The sequence below is a fragment of the Zalophus californianus genome, chromosome 17 (genome assembly GCF_009762305.2).
Source record: "Zalophus californianus isolate mZalCal1 chromosome 17, mZalCal1.pri.v2, whole genome shotgun sequence".
Lineage (NCBI taxonomy): Eukaryota > Metazoa > Chordata > Mammalia > Carnivora > Otariidae > Zalophus > Zalophus californianus.
The window spans coordinates 58,639,382-58,654,552 of NC_045611.1; the positions used below are offsets into that span (position 1 = coordinate 58,639,382).

Sequence of the window (15,171 nt, forward strand, 5' to 3'; positions counted from 1 at the left end):
AGGGTTCTTACCTTTCTCTGGTTTGCATAGGCTCAGTGTAATTCCGGTGAGAGAGAGAGGTGAGTTCGCGGAAGACGGTGCGGTGGTGGTTAGTGTATCTGCAGAGCTGTGTGGCCGTTTCTGCCGGCGATGTGAGAACATGCTTATCACCCCAGGGAGAAACTCCGTACCCAGCTATGACCTCCCATCGCTCCTTCTCTGCAACCCTGAGCAGGCACCTGTCTATTTTCTGTGTCCATAGATTTGCTGATCCGGGACCTTTCCTACAAACAGAAGCACACCGGCTTCCCTCACTCAGCACGATGTCGAGGGCCATCCGTGTCGTGGTTTGTATCAGTCATGCACTCCTCCATATGGCCGAGTGGCCTTCTGTTGCGCGGATAGACCCCAGTTTTTCATCTGCTCATCCTTGATGGGCATTGGGTGGTTTCCACCTTGTAGTTACTGTGAACAGTGCTGCCGTGAGCACACATGTACAGATTTTTGTTTGAACACCTGTTTTCAATCATTTTAGATTTTAACATTTTAGAGAAAAAGAAGTGAAGAGCGCACGTGCACATGCGCCTTGTCTGTGAGAGCTAGGATCTGAAAATCAAGCAGATGGGGTTCGGGCGGGTGATATCATGCACGCACCCACTGATTCACGCAGCGTTTGCTAACTGAGCACCCACTGTACCGTGCCACGGAGGTGACAGGACACCAGACAGAAAAGGGCCCCAGCCCCAGGAGCGTACCCTCCGGGGGGGAAGGCCAGAGAGAACCCTGCAGTGAGGCGTGAGCAATGTGATTTCAGATGGTGGCGGGCTCTGTGCAGGACCTGACACAGCAGACGAGGGAGGCCTGGAGAGGGCTTCGGTTGTCCTTCTGGGCCGTGACTGGAGCTGGCCTCTGGGGGGAGGCTCGAATGCTTAGAAGGAGACAGGAGTGTGTGTGTGTCTCTGTGTGTCCACGTGTGTGTCTGTGCTGGGGGAGAGCACTTCACCCGGCATGTCCTGCAGGGCCTTGTCCACCTCAGGAAAGAGGATGTTCTTGGCGCTACAGCAATGGGGCCCCTCAGAAGCCTGGTGCTGCCTGTGGGTGGGGTGCCAGGTGGGGCAGCAGCGGGGCTCAGAGGCCCTGGGGCTGCTGTCATCTTCAGGAGGAGAGGGGGGGGTCTGGGCGGATGAGCCAGGTGAACAGCATGTAGAGGTGTGCAGGTGTGGTGGGGCCAGTGGGGTCCTGGTAATCAGCTGCCGCCCCTCCCTCTCTGCTGGGGCCTGGGTGGCTGAAGAGGCCAAGCTGGGAGGAGAGAGAGTTCTGGAAACAAGCCTCACGAGGCACAGCCTTCCTGCTCCACGACCCACCTCCGCCCTTCCCAGGGCCTCTCCTCACCCATGCATACATCCTGCCTCACTGAGGCAGGAGACCCTTTCCTGACTGCCTCTCGCTACACGTGTTAATGTTTACGTCTGTTTCTCCTACTAAGATGGAAGTTTCCAGAATATGGCAAACGTGCCCTTTTTTGCTCCCGCCGTATTCCTATGTCTCACAGGGTTCTTGGTGCACAGAATTTCTCAATAACCAGCCATATGTGGCCAGCGAGCCCTCAAAATGTGGCCAGTGCAACATGTTGAAATAGTATTAGTTTGGATATGCTGGTTTAAATGAAATACATCATTACAATTATTCTTACCTGTTTCTTTTTACATCTTTTATTTTTTTATCTTTTTAAAGATTTTGTTTATTTGAGAGAGAGTGATCGAGAGAGAGCATGAGCAGGGGGAGGGGCAGAGGGAAGGGGAGAGGCAGACTCCCTGCTGAGCAGTGAGCCTGACATGGGGCTCAGGGTTAGATCCCAGGACCCCGGGTATTGTGACCTGAGCCGAAGGCAAACGCTGAACGACTGAGCCACCCAGGTGCCCTCACAACATTCATTTTAAGGGAAGACTGTGCCTTTTTCTGACGGTGAATGCCACCTCATCTTTACCCTCAGTGTTTGCATCCAATACTTCCCCCACCCCCTACCCGCAACCCAGTTTTCTTGAGCGCCTGTTGCAGTGGTGGACCTGTATTCTTGCAGACCAGAAGTGGACTTGTATGTGTTCAATTCTGCTTTAGCTCCGATAGTTCTTGCTCTGTGTTCTCCGGAAAAGCTGCTCTAACCACCCCTGCCACCCGCGCACCATACCGTGAGCCTGGGGCAGTGCCCTGTCCTCCACATCTTTAACAACCTGGATATTATTGCTGTCCTCATATTCTTTCTGACGGGAATAACAACCTCTCATTTTGGTTTTGATGTCCAGTTTTTTGGATCCCAAATGAGGTGCTTTTCAACAATTCAAGTTTTCTCCTCTCCTCTGCTCTCACTCTCTCTCTGAATGCATATCCTTTGCCTGCATTTTTATTTTGAGGGTTTTTTTTTCCCTTTTTTTCACCTCTTGGCACTCTGTGGGCTTAGTGTCTTAGTATATATGTTTTGAATATATGTTTTATGATATTTTGACTCATTCTTACTCATGATGGGCTTTTCCCTGCATCTAATTTTTCGGTGTTTGTGGAGATAGATTTATTAATGTTTTCTTTCATATCTATTGTCTTCTTTGTTAAGTTGAATGGGACACTTCCCATCCCATGATTATAAAAATATTCACTATGCTGTCTTGTGGTGAAATGAGCAAAGGAGCTCTCTACCTGCTCCAGACACTTCCTCCCATCCTCAGCTCAGACATATACTTGGTGTCCTTCAGGAAACAGTCCCTAAACACAAGATCTGGACCAAAAACTGAACACAAAGGAGGATTTTGTTGGAGGTGATTATTTCTGAGGGAAAAACTAAACCATCTCTGAAAACTAACTGTTAGGATGTCAGCTTGGCCCCAGTTGCCAAATAAAACCCTAGGGCAGTCACCTACCATGGACTTCCCCCCCTGATTAATGACCTCTGAATGCCAGGCTTGAGTCCAAGTTCTATAGACATTGACATCCAACTCAGGAAGGGAACGGTTTTCCCAGAAACAGCACAACATGGCCAGTATTCTGGGGACATCCATTTCTAAACCATAGCAAGATTGAATACTAGCCATCTGTGTATAGATAATATCCCTGGGTCATATTCATAGCTCTGGTGTTCTGGGGAGGAAATCTTGTGTCCCCGTTTTGAGATGAGTTGAGTGCTTGTTCCAAATGCCCATTATGGCCTATGGTCCAGCTTTCCCTATGAATGAAGGGTTTAAATGTTGGCACATCATGGCAATCTACTTCCAGCCGTGTTTGTTGAACTAAGTACACAAACACTGGAATAATAATTCAAACAGTGAGTACATTTTCACTCTTACTCCTCTGCACCTAACTCTGTAAATCCCTAAACACGTGCATTCAAGGGAGCGTGTGCTTCTTTCTGGTACCTGCCTTGTGTGATGGGGTATGATTGCACAATCACAGCTTCGAGGCAAGTCCCATAAGCCTTCCAACCTCCAGCCAGACTGTCCCTGTCAGGGCCCTTCTGTGTGGAAATTCTGGAGTCCATCTGCTTGTAGATCCTCATAAAGAACTCGGTATATATCTAAAAAGCAATGTCATCTGCTGACCAAATTTCCCTTTGCCAAATCTACCCTGATGCTTGTCAGGAAAATTAATTGAAGACCAGAGATGGTACAGAGGAGACCAGTGAAGAAATGTCTGCAGCACACGGGAGAGTGAGGGTGGAGAAGTGGCTGAGACGCAGCAGTCAGGGAGACGGAGAAATGTGTCCATAAATAAAGTTTTATTGGAACACGGCCATGCTCATTCGTTACTATCACCTACATTTGCTTTCGTGATCCAGTGGCAGAGTTGAATAGTTGAGTCAGAGTCTGCATGGCCCTGCAAAGCCCAAAACATTTACTATCTGGTTCTTTACAGAAAAAGGCCCACTCCAGGTATAGAGCCTAATGGTTCAGGACCTTGTGTGGACCCACCCTTTGTGTGGAAAATTCCACAGAGCCCCTTCCAATGTAACTGGCACCCCCAAATTCCTCTAGAAGGAAAATCTAGGGTCACTGTGGTGGTTTGTAGGCTGTCATGAGGAGGGTGGAATTTTTTCTAAGACCAACAGGGATTGAGTGAAAAGGCATCAGCAGGAGGTGCTTGACCGTGTTTTTGCAGTGATCTGAAGAAGAGATCAATAGGGCAGGTGGATGGAAAACCTGTTTATGAGGCAGAATCAATAAGACTTGGGAATCGATGGACTGGCGGGCTCTGGAGACAGAAAGTTCGCATTGACGTTCATGTTTTATCCAGGACAGACAAAGGACAGTTTTCAGGCGTGGTGAGATAAAACATACTGTGTTATTTGGACGAATTGTAACTGTTTCTTTGTTTCCTGGAAAATTTCCTGTTTACTAGAAAGTTTTCAATTATATACATGACTTGGACTATATTTCCTATTGGGCAGCACTGGTTTAAAGAGAATCATGACCCAACTTTCTGATTGACTAGGTTTCTTATAAATGATGTGACCGAATTGAAATGTGATGGATTCGAAGTGGGTTTTTTTTTTTTTTTTTGATAAATTTATGGAGGTGAAATTCAGATATTATAAAATTAACTATTTTAAAGAATGATTCAGTGGCATTTAGTGTCACAGGGTTGGGTGACCATCACCTCCACATAGTTGCAGTCTTTTTTCATCACCCAGAAAGGACCCACCCCCCCCGGAACCAACTAAGCAGTCCCTCCCCAGTACCCCTTCCTGACATTTGAGTGTGTGAGGAGCTTAGAAGCTGGTTGGAGATGGGGAGAGAAAGGAGAGACGTCAGGAGGTAGATGTGAGTGTGACAGGGAGTGTGGGGAGAGGGCGTATCTCAGGATTTAATGGGGAGAGAATATCCAGAGACCCGAGGGCTACATGGGAAGGTCTTCCGATGGGAAATAATGGGGAAAACATGGTCAACCCTGATAAGGCGTTAATCAGGTTGATCAGCCATGCAGACCAATGGTTCTCAAGCTGGACAAGTGCCAGACGCACCTGGAGGGTTCATTAAAGTCACAAGTTCCCCAGGTGCTGCCCCTACTGCTGCATGGAGGGGCCACATTATGTACCACTGTATGCAGGTGCTGGCTGGTCAGGGCCGCTCAGCTTCCCCACGTGCTCCTTCCTCTCCATCCCCAAGGGCATTAGATTCCCCAAACCATGCTTTTGTCGTGTGTGTGTCGTGTGTGTGTGTGTGTGTGTGTGTGTGTGTGTGTGTGTGTGTGTGTGTGTGTAGGATTTTCAATCACAAGAAGCTGCTCTGAAATTAAGAGCCACGGTCAGGGAGGAGAGGAGGTGTCAGGACTCTGCTGAAATCCTCCCCATCCCCCCCCCCACCAGGCAATTTTATTATCAGCAACGCTGCTTTGTTCGTGCTGGTACCTGCTGGCTTACCCGTTGCCATGGAAACTGCAGCCCCACGTGGGAGGGGAGGGAACAGTGGAACTGACTGGAATTTTCCAGGCTGTAGAGGTAAATAGGTATGGGTTAGGGGAAAAAAAATCCCAGCATGTAGTTGTCATGTCTGTATGCCTCTTGAAAGAGAGAACAGCAAGTCTAATGATACTCCCAGAACAGTCTTCACTGAGGGGCAGGAGTCCAGGGCGTGGACATTTGATTCCAGTGGACCCCCACTCATTTAGCTGCTCTCACTAATTGAATTATGGAAGGTGGAAGCCAAAACAGCACCTAAGAGCTGTAAACAAGCAAAGAAGAAAAAGATCATTTCAAACAACTGCCGAGCAGAGCATATCTCTCGGGGAGATGAGAGTGGCAGCTTGGAGGTGTTGAATGCCTGGCATACTTTTGTGCCTTCCTTCCATTATGCAGCAGTCGTATTCTTGAGACGTGTTCATGTTGAAACTCGGGGCTCTGATTAGTCTCTTAAATGGCTGCAGTGTGCTATGATGTGCATACCCTCTCTTTCATGTGTCCATTCTCTCTGGTTGGGGAAGAGTTGGATTCCGCGCTCCCACTGCAGGTGTTTGCTCTTACAAAGCAACATTCGGGAAGTTGGCGCACAACAAGTATTTGTCAGATAATCACGTTGCTCTGTCCACTCTGGCATTTGTCTCCTTGCTCACAGATGGAAAGTTTCTCCAGGGTATTTGTCCGGGAACGAAGTTAGTGGCTGCTACGGAATGCATCGTTTCAAAATATCTGTATATTCCTCTGTTGCTTTCCGGATGGGTAGTTTTCTGTGTCTCCCACTAAGAGGAAGCCCCACGAGGGCAGAGACGTGTTCCATCTTTGGTCTCCAAAGCCTTCGGAGTGTCTAGCAGATAGAAAATGCTCAGTGCAGTTTATAGGTAATCATATATAAATAATGAGTGAGTGGATTATTTTTGCAGAAAAGTGGGTTTGTGGCCCATATGTGAGTTTTTATCCTTTTTCATGTAACATGCCCTCAGGACATTAAATATTCTTTTAAAAATATTTGTTTTTAAAGGATTGGCTCCGGACATCCTTGGGGATGTGTTTCATGAACTTGTTTTGCGTTTCTTGCATTTGTAGACAACGTTATTCTATCCTAACCCCCATGTAGGTGAGTGGCTGGTGTGTGGGTTCAAATGGGCAGGAGTAGATTCCCAGACGTGAATTTATTGGATCAAAGGACACATGCGTTTTAAACTTTTGCAATCATTGACAGAATGTTTGCCAGAAAGGATGAACCACTGTGTTCTCCCACAGCCGGCTGTGAGGATGTCCAGTTTTTCACCCTCTTGTCAACCTTGGGTGGTATCAGGTCTTCCATCTTCGTCTGCCTGCTGGGGGGAAATAACATTTCATTTTGGTTTCAAAGTCTGGGTTTTGGAACACAGGCAGGGGTTATTTAACATTGGACTAGGAGTAGATCCAGGTTTTGTGGGGCCTAAAGCTTTACAATTTGGGGGACCCTCTTTGAGGAAAAGAATACAAAATGACAAATATGAAAACTTGGTACAGATGTGAAAATTTATTTAGAATCTGTACAGAAATCACAACAAATCCCTCACACCACCACAGCAAATTGCTCAAATACTATAATGTATCACAAAGTAAAAAACATGACATAAAATGTTTTATTAATTAGCTGATTGATACATCTCTGTGATACTTTTTCTCCTATGTGGGTTTTATTTTATTTCATTTTATTTTAACTGCACACTCATCTGTTACTTCCTCTTATGAAAATAATTTTGTTAACAGAATTCTTCATCTCTGTGATACTTTTTCTCCTATGTGGGTTTTATTTTGTTTTATTTTATTTTAACTGCACACTCATCTGTTCCTTCCTCTTATGAAAATAATTTTGTTAACAGAATTCTTCTTAGAAAAATGTAGCCTTTGGTCTAGGATGGTCATACAAAAAGACTTTTTATGAGGTACCTAAAGTAGTCAGATTCAGAGACAGAGTAGCATGGTTGTGACCCTGGGGTGGAGGCCGAGGGGAAATGGGGAGTTAGTGTGTAAAGGGGACAGAGTTTTAGTTTTGCAAAATGAGAAAGAAAGGGTTGCAACAATGTGAACGTAAGTACGACTGACATGTACACTGAAAAATGGTTAGGATGGTAAATTTTATATTATGTATATTGCACCAGTTAATTTTTTTTTTTTTAAATGAGAGGAACCTAAAGAGAGAATGTGTCACTGTTGCAGAACACAGAGGCGGGGTCAACGACCTCAGAGCCGGAGAGGTGGCTCTTTCACTGCCGAGATTAAGGGAATGAGTGGCATATGGTACATTCCTGCAGATTTATCAGTGTTTGTGAAGAGAGTTGTTCAAATTTCACAACAGCTGCATTGTCATATGCTGACCAAGAATGTTGTTCATGGTGCATTACAGTCATTTAGAATTTGTTTCACTTTGTTGAATAACATCTCAGATAGATGGTTTTCAAGACCCAGAAAAGTCCCCCCCTCCAGCCCCCCAAAATCTCTCATGGATTTTTACATTATGACAAACCAAGTAAATCCCCATCTCATCAGTCCCTGCCACATTCCTGCAGAATCCTAAAGCTGGAGTTACATTTGGCATCTGGCTTAGAGCGCTTGATTTGCCACTTCCTTTTGTGAGCGGTTCCCCCATTATTTTAATGAGTTCTTTATATACGGTTTTGTTTAAATAAGGCACATTTGTTTTCTCGCTTTGACTTTTTTTCCCCCTAAGTGCGCATGATGAGTATAGTAATAACCCCCATGAAATTTTTGTTCGCTGGAGAATAAATATTCCTTCTTGTCGGGTCTAGTGCATCTTTATTTGAGTAATGAATCATCTGAGTAAACACAGCCTGCTGCACTCGATGCAAAATCTCCATCATCTGTATATATTTACCCAGTTTGAAAACCTATTTGATGCAAGTGATGCTATCCCAGTTGAAAACCTTTTACTAACAAAACAGTGATAGGAAAACTTCAGTGCTCAAAAGGACTAGGCTGGATCTCGTGATGGACTGTGTATTGTCATTGTTCGGTGGAGTCTTTGCAAATACCACCGAGCTCACACTTTGGGGAAGAAACACACAAACACCAGTTTTTCAACAGTGTTGAATATTGCTCATCACCACACAGCACAATGAAAGCTCGCGGTCCTTATTAAACACAGCAAATGAAACAAAGCTAGTGCACACCTCCTTGCAGGTTTCTTTTTTCTTTTTTTTTTTTTTTTGGTGACCTGAAAGTTGTGTTTTTTTTATTTGCTATTGTTTTCATGTTTTCTTTCTGCTTTTAATTTCCTATTTGGAAGCGGTCTGGTTCTTAAAACGAGAAAAAAATGCCTTGCACAGTTGTTTTCATGATCTGCGTCTCTTTGGCTGTCATGATTCTTTTCCTTATCATTATGATTCTGTCTAACAGTGTTTTTAGTTACTTTCTTATTTTGAAGCCCCTGCCAGCCTTCTTTCTTTCAGACTGAAATTTGGCGTCCAAGCATACTTCCTTTTTTGGCACCTTTGAAATCCGATGTGACTGAGAAAGAAACCTAGACAAATTTGATCTGGAATTCAGTCATACACAAGATCAGCTGCCACGCTTTTTAAAATTGCCGTTACGTTGCTTTGGGACATGCGGGACGACTGTGCAGGTAACTGTTTCGCTGTCGCAACCAATGAGTTGATGGGTTGATGAATGTGGGCGGGAATCATGTCATCGAGGCGTCTGCTTCCTTGGGTAACTTCTCTGTACCGCAGGGAATGTTATGTGACACTTTGGCCGGAGCCACGGCCTCCCTCAGGATCAGATGCTTCAGACATACATCTACGTGGCTTCACGACCAGCCTCACGTGCTTTGTCCATTCCAAGTACGACAGGGATTCTGCTAAAACTTTTCCAGGATGTCCTAATGTAAACACTGCCCTGATGAGTTAATTGCTTATGAAGAAGAATGTGTCTTGACCAGGCATGAATGATAAGAGGTCCTCCACTTACAGATTTTATACTTCTCGTGGTTAGAAAAATTTCCCAGGCCTTTGTGCATCAGTGTAGGGTTAGCGTGGTATGGAATTTCTGGAGTGATTCTTACCCCAGTATAGCTACTAAAAACTTCATAGTTATTGATAGATGTGTATATATTATTACACATGATACTGTAAATATAACTATATTATAGTTACATAGATATAACCTTATCTATATCCATACATATATAACCTTATAATAACTAATAACACAGAAATAGGGTTGCCAGATTTGAAATTTGAATTTCAAATAAACAGTGAACACCTTTTCACTATAGGTATATACTGTACTATATGTCTTAAATATTCCATGGGACATATTTGTACTAAAAGTTATTTGTTGTTTATCTGAAATCCAGATTTAACTGGGTATCCTGCATTTCTACTTGCTAAATCTTGCAACCCTATACATGCATATATTCCACAAAATCTACCCCCGCTGCCACTCAATTTGCCTTTAGCTAGGTCCTGAAAATGCTCATCACCACTTCAGTATGGTCAAATGTAAGGTTTTGTTGTTGTTGTTCTAAGGAAGGAGATATCAAAGTAGAAACAGATGGTGATTTCAACCGATTGCATTTAAAATATCTCACTTTTGGGGCACCTGGGTGGCTCAGATGGTTAAGCGTCTGCCTTCGGCTCAGGCCGTGATCTCCAGGTCCAGGGATCAAGCCCCGCATTGGACTCCCTGCTCAGCGGGAAGCCTGCTTCTCCCTCTCCCTCTGCCTCTCCCCCTGCTTGTGCTTTCTCTGTTTCTCTATCTCTCAAATGGATAAATAAAATCTTAAAATAAAATAAAATCTCTCACTTTTGCAAACTTTACAGAAACACCTTGCTAGACTGTTCAAAGAGGCAAGCAAGGAAGCTTGAAGTTTAACCTTCCCTGGAAATCTACAACTGTGAACAGACATTTTGAGTCGCCCCCACTTTCTTTTCTATTTTGGTTTTTGTGGTGAGTTGAATAATGCCCCCCCCCAAATTCACATCCACCCAGAGCCTCAGAATGGGACCTTATCTGGAAGTAGGGTCTTTGCAGATGTCATTAACTAAGTATCTTGAGATGAAATGATCCTGGATTTAGGGAAGACTGGTGCCCTCAGAAGAGAAAGATTTAGACACACGGAGACACAGAGGAGATGACGTGAAGATGGGGCAGAGATTCGAGTGGTGCATCTGTCAGGAGGGCAGCCAGGAGCCCCCCGAAGCCAGAGTGGCTGGAAGGCTCTCCCTGAGGGCCTTCAGAGGGAGCCCCGTCCTGCTGACACCTTGGTCTTGGACTCCTGACCTCCAGACAATGAGAGAATCAACCTCTGTTATTGTAAGCAACCCAGGCTTGTTAACTTGGCACAGCAACCTTAGAAAGCTAAGTCTATGAGAGGAGGTGACATACCTAGTGATTAGTGACAGGTATTGGACTGTCATATGTGTTGGAAAAAGTTTCACCCAGTCACTTAACTAGTTCCCGTGGTGGGTGTGTCAGTGTGCTGGGGCCGTGTAGCAAAGCACCACGTTCTGGGGGCTGAAACAACGGAAATTTGTTTCCCTCGGTTCTGGGGGCTGCAAGTCTGAGGTCAGGATGTCTGCAGGGTTGGTGCCTCCTAAGGACGGTCAGGGAAGGGTCTGTTCCAGGCCTCGCCCCTCAACTTGTAGATGACCACCCTCCCCCTGCACGGTTCATGGTCTCCATTCTGTACCTGTGTGTGTTCACACTTTCCTCTTACAAGGACACCAGACATGATGGGTTAGGATCCACCCTAAGGACCTCGATTTAACTTAATTACCTCTGTAAAGGCCCTGTCTCCACATACGGCCACAGTCTGAGGTACTGGAGGTTTGGATTTTGACATGAATTTGTTGGTGGTGGGGGGGATCTTGTAGGGAGGACTCAATATAACAGTAGGATTTTCAATTTTATGTTGTCCAATTGAATGCAGGTTTTTCTTACATCTGTTGGCTTTTCCACTGGGTTTGGTGAGGTCTCCTCCATCCCATGATTTTTTATTTTATTTTATTTATTTATTTGACAGAGAGTGAGAGAGCACAAGCAGCAGCAGGAGAGGGAGAAGCGGGCTTCCCTCCAAGCAGGGAGAAAAGGGAGAGCAGGGAGCCCAATGCGGGGCTTGATCCCAAGACCCTGGGATCATGACCTGAGCCAAAGGCAGATGCTTAACTGAGCCACCCAGGCGCCCCCTCCTCCATCCCATGATCATAAAACCATTTACCCATGTTTTCTTGTGCTATGTTCCCCAAACATTGCCACCCCTTGTTCCACCCTGCAGAGCTCCGAGCATCAGGAGCTAAAGGAGGGGTTGGGGGAGGGCTTGCAGCCCTGAAGGGAAATGAGGCTCAGATGGGAAAGAAAACCACCATCCTGAGAAGAAGCCATTCGAAATTCTACCCTTGGCCCAGGTACCAATCAAACCACCCACCCTGGAATCTCCCCCCAATTCATGAGCCACACGCTGGACTGGAGTCCAATAGTACACACGTCCCCATCCAGGTCAGGAAGGGACTGGTGTTGTCTGATACAACTCAACCTTTATTCTGAAGATGTCCATTTCTAAACCTCATCAGATTTAACACCAGGCATCCCAGAGCAGGTTGGATCTCTGGGCCCTCTTGGCAATGAGTTTCCTGTGATGGTGGTTTGAGCTGGTCGTGGGGCCTGGCCTGCCACAACTCCTTGGGTGTGCACATTTTAAATCCTCGTGTCGCATGGTAACCTATTCACGATATGCCTGTTGGGCCAAGCCTAGTAATACTTTAAAATCAACAGTGAGAATTCTACTTTCATTATACTTCTTAAATGTGTAAGTGTATACACATATATAGTCCGATTTCTCTGGTTCGGGTTTTGCCCTTGGCCAGGTAAGGATTTCCTTGCCACTCTGAGGTAGATCTGCAGGTGGGAGATGGAGAATCCTGGAGGGCAGGTGGCCAGGGCTGGATCATTTCATTCCCAGAGGCAGCAGTGGCTGGTTGAGACATGCTCAGTGGTGGTGATGGCTGTACCCTCACCAGAATAATTTTGTGGCTGCTTGTGATTTTCACTGGGCTACGGGACCTCCCTACTGCCACATTTTAAAATGTAGGTCTTATTATTCATGTATGGGAAAGCAAATACATCCTTCCTGTTTCCCCAGGTGCAAAAGGCCAGTGAGGGAGAATAACATTTATTGAGCACTTACTGTGTGCTAATCATTTTGCATGGCCTAAGTGGCTCACGTAAGCCTCAAAATCATCCTAATGAGTGGGCTGCTCTAATAAGAAAGGTGTGATGCGAGTGTCACCAACCCAGAGCCAGCACACAGTAGCTGTGCAATTATTGTGAATCATATTGGCAATCTTAATAATTTTACCTCTTAAGAGACTTCAGAGTCAGTACTATGACCTGTGAGGCCCTGCAGCCCCCTGCCTTGCATCCTGTCCATCCTTAGCTCTGGTCTTTCTCTGTAGCTGACTTCCTGCTGACTTTCCTTTCTTCCCTTGACACATGCTCCTGCCTCAGGGCCTTTGCACCTGCTGTGTGCTCTCATGGCTTCCTCCTTTTGTCCATATCTCCCCCTTGGTTCTGCCACCCTGCGGATATTCCCTGATTTCCTCATGTCACTCTCTCTCCCATGACCCCCAATTTAGTGTTCATCTTATGGACTCATCATCCCAACATCGTTTTATATGGTTGTTTACAGCTCACCTTCTCTGCCAGAATGTCCTTTCCAAGAGATCAAAGACTTCTCTTTTTACTTGGTGGCTTCAGCAGAGAGACTCTGTGGAAACTCATGTAGCAAATAAGGAAGAAAATGAAACAGTGTCTCTGCAGGGCAGAGGCTCTGCCTGTTTGGGATGTTTTTGTAATTCCTGCCCCTAGCACTGAGTCTGGCAAATAAGAGGGGCTCAATCCCTTCTTATCACATGAGTAAATGCATGAATGTATGAAATGTGGAATAGATTATTCATATCACTGGAGCTTTGGGGAGACTTAGGATTTCTTTTTGTTGTTGTTGTTTTAAAGTTTTTATATAAATGCCGGTTAGTTAACACACAGTGTAATCTCAGTTTCTGGTGTACAATGTAGTGATTCAGCACGTCCATACATCACCCGGTGCTCATCACAAGGGAGACTTGTGATTTCTAACAGGGTATGCTGAGACCCCAGAGGAGCCAATTTTGTTTTCTTTTGTACAGACCCTGTCTGATGATGCAATTTTTCATGCACAAATGCTGTGCAAGAGGCATCGATGGGGGGTTGTCTGATGGGCCATTTCCTAGCCCGGCCCATCCCCCAGCCAAGCTGTTTTGTTTTAGTGGCTTTGCTCTGTTCATCCTGGAGCATTGATGCCTCACTGCGGGGCCTGGCTCTGGCTGTTGCCATGGAAACCGTAGCGTGGGCAGGGGGGCCGAGCTGTGGGGATGGAGAAAGAGCCAGAGTCTGGAATTATCCAAGCTCTAAAGGTGAATCCGTGTGGCTTCAAAAACATCTCAGCACTCAGACCTGACCTGTCCAACACGTCTAGACACCTGTCCAGCCACTGGCTGGTCCAAATCGAGATGTGCTATCATTGCAAAATACACACTAGATTCCCAGGAGTTAGTATTAAAAAAAAATTTTTTTTAAATACCTCATTAAAATTTTCTGTATTGATTAATTTCGTCTATTTTATTCTTTTTGCTTTTTAAAAATGAAAGTAGTAAAAAATAAAAGTGCTTACTAGAAACTGTAGTTACGTATATGGCCCGAATATTTCTATTTCAATTGGATAATGCTCTTCTAGGGTACATGTAAGTGAATAAGTGAATGAATGAACGATCTCTGGTCAAAACTGGGATTATTACTCACATGCCGTTTTATGTCCTGCTTTCCTTCTCCACATATTTCTTAAATTGTTAATTAAATATCCTAGCTGAAGGGTGTAGAGACATAATCTCCAGTAGTGAATTAAATTGGGAGTTCAGTACAAGTCGTCAGCCCCGGCATTAAAATACCATTTCTCTTGGGCGCCTGGGTGGCCCAGTTGGTTAAGCGACTGCCTTCGGCTCAGGTCATGATCCTGGAGTCCCGGGATCGAGTCCCGCATTGGGCTCCCTGCTGAGCAGGGAGTCTGCTTCTCCCTCTGACCCTCCCCCCTCATGCTCTCTCTCTCATTCTCTCTCTCAAAGAAATAAATAAATAAGATATTTAAAAAATAAAAATAAAATGCCGTTTCTCTTTTTTAAAAGCCACCTTTTCCTGACTGTAAAATGCTGCATCCTAGCTACAGGTGACGACTTTGTGTGTCTCTTCTACATGCGGGTTTCTCACATCCTGCTCTCGTTTACAATGTCACGGTGGCCCCCATGGAGACAGTCTGCCCTTCCTGACTTCCACCTCGAGCAGATTCCCAGAAACCGCGTCGCCGCGTCAAAGGGTACCGTGCACGCCTGCCGCCCTGTTGGCTCTTTCTGAAATAGTTCCAGGACACTGTGCCTCCCAGATTGCCTCTGGCGTCACCCGAGGGGCCCCTTCCCTCCCACTCTTGCCAACTCCTGGGGTCGTCGGTCTGTCCGTCTTTGTCAAGGCGATGACATTTCATTTTGGCCTGAGTGTCCAGGTTTCGCTTTGCTTTTTTAAATTGTGGTAGAATACACGTAACATAAAAGGTACCATCTTAACCATTTAGAAGCACAAGCTTCAGGGACATGAAGCACATTCACGCTGTGGGACCATCAGCACCATCCATCTCCGGAACTCTCTCCAGAACTCTTTTCCTC

At 45.5% G+C, this 15,171-nt stretch overlaps 1 long non-coding RNA gene across 5 annotated transcripts in view; it reads left to right on the top strand.

Moving 5' to 3' along the window:
- Positions 1–15,171, top strand: part of LOC113936332 — an 89,665-nt gene that overhangs the window by 40,180 nt on the left and 34,314 nt on the right. The window contains exon 4 of one of the 5 annotated variants that reach the window (XR_003524232.2): positions 242–326. The exons of the other annotated variants lie outside the window; for them this stretch is intronic. This is a non-coding gene — a long non-coding RNA (uncharacterized LOC113936332). The remainder of the gene's footprint in view (positions 1–241; positions 327–15,171) is intronic. 5 annotated transcript variants of the gene reach the window in all.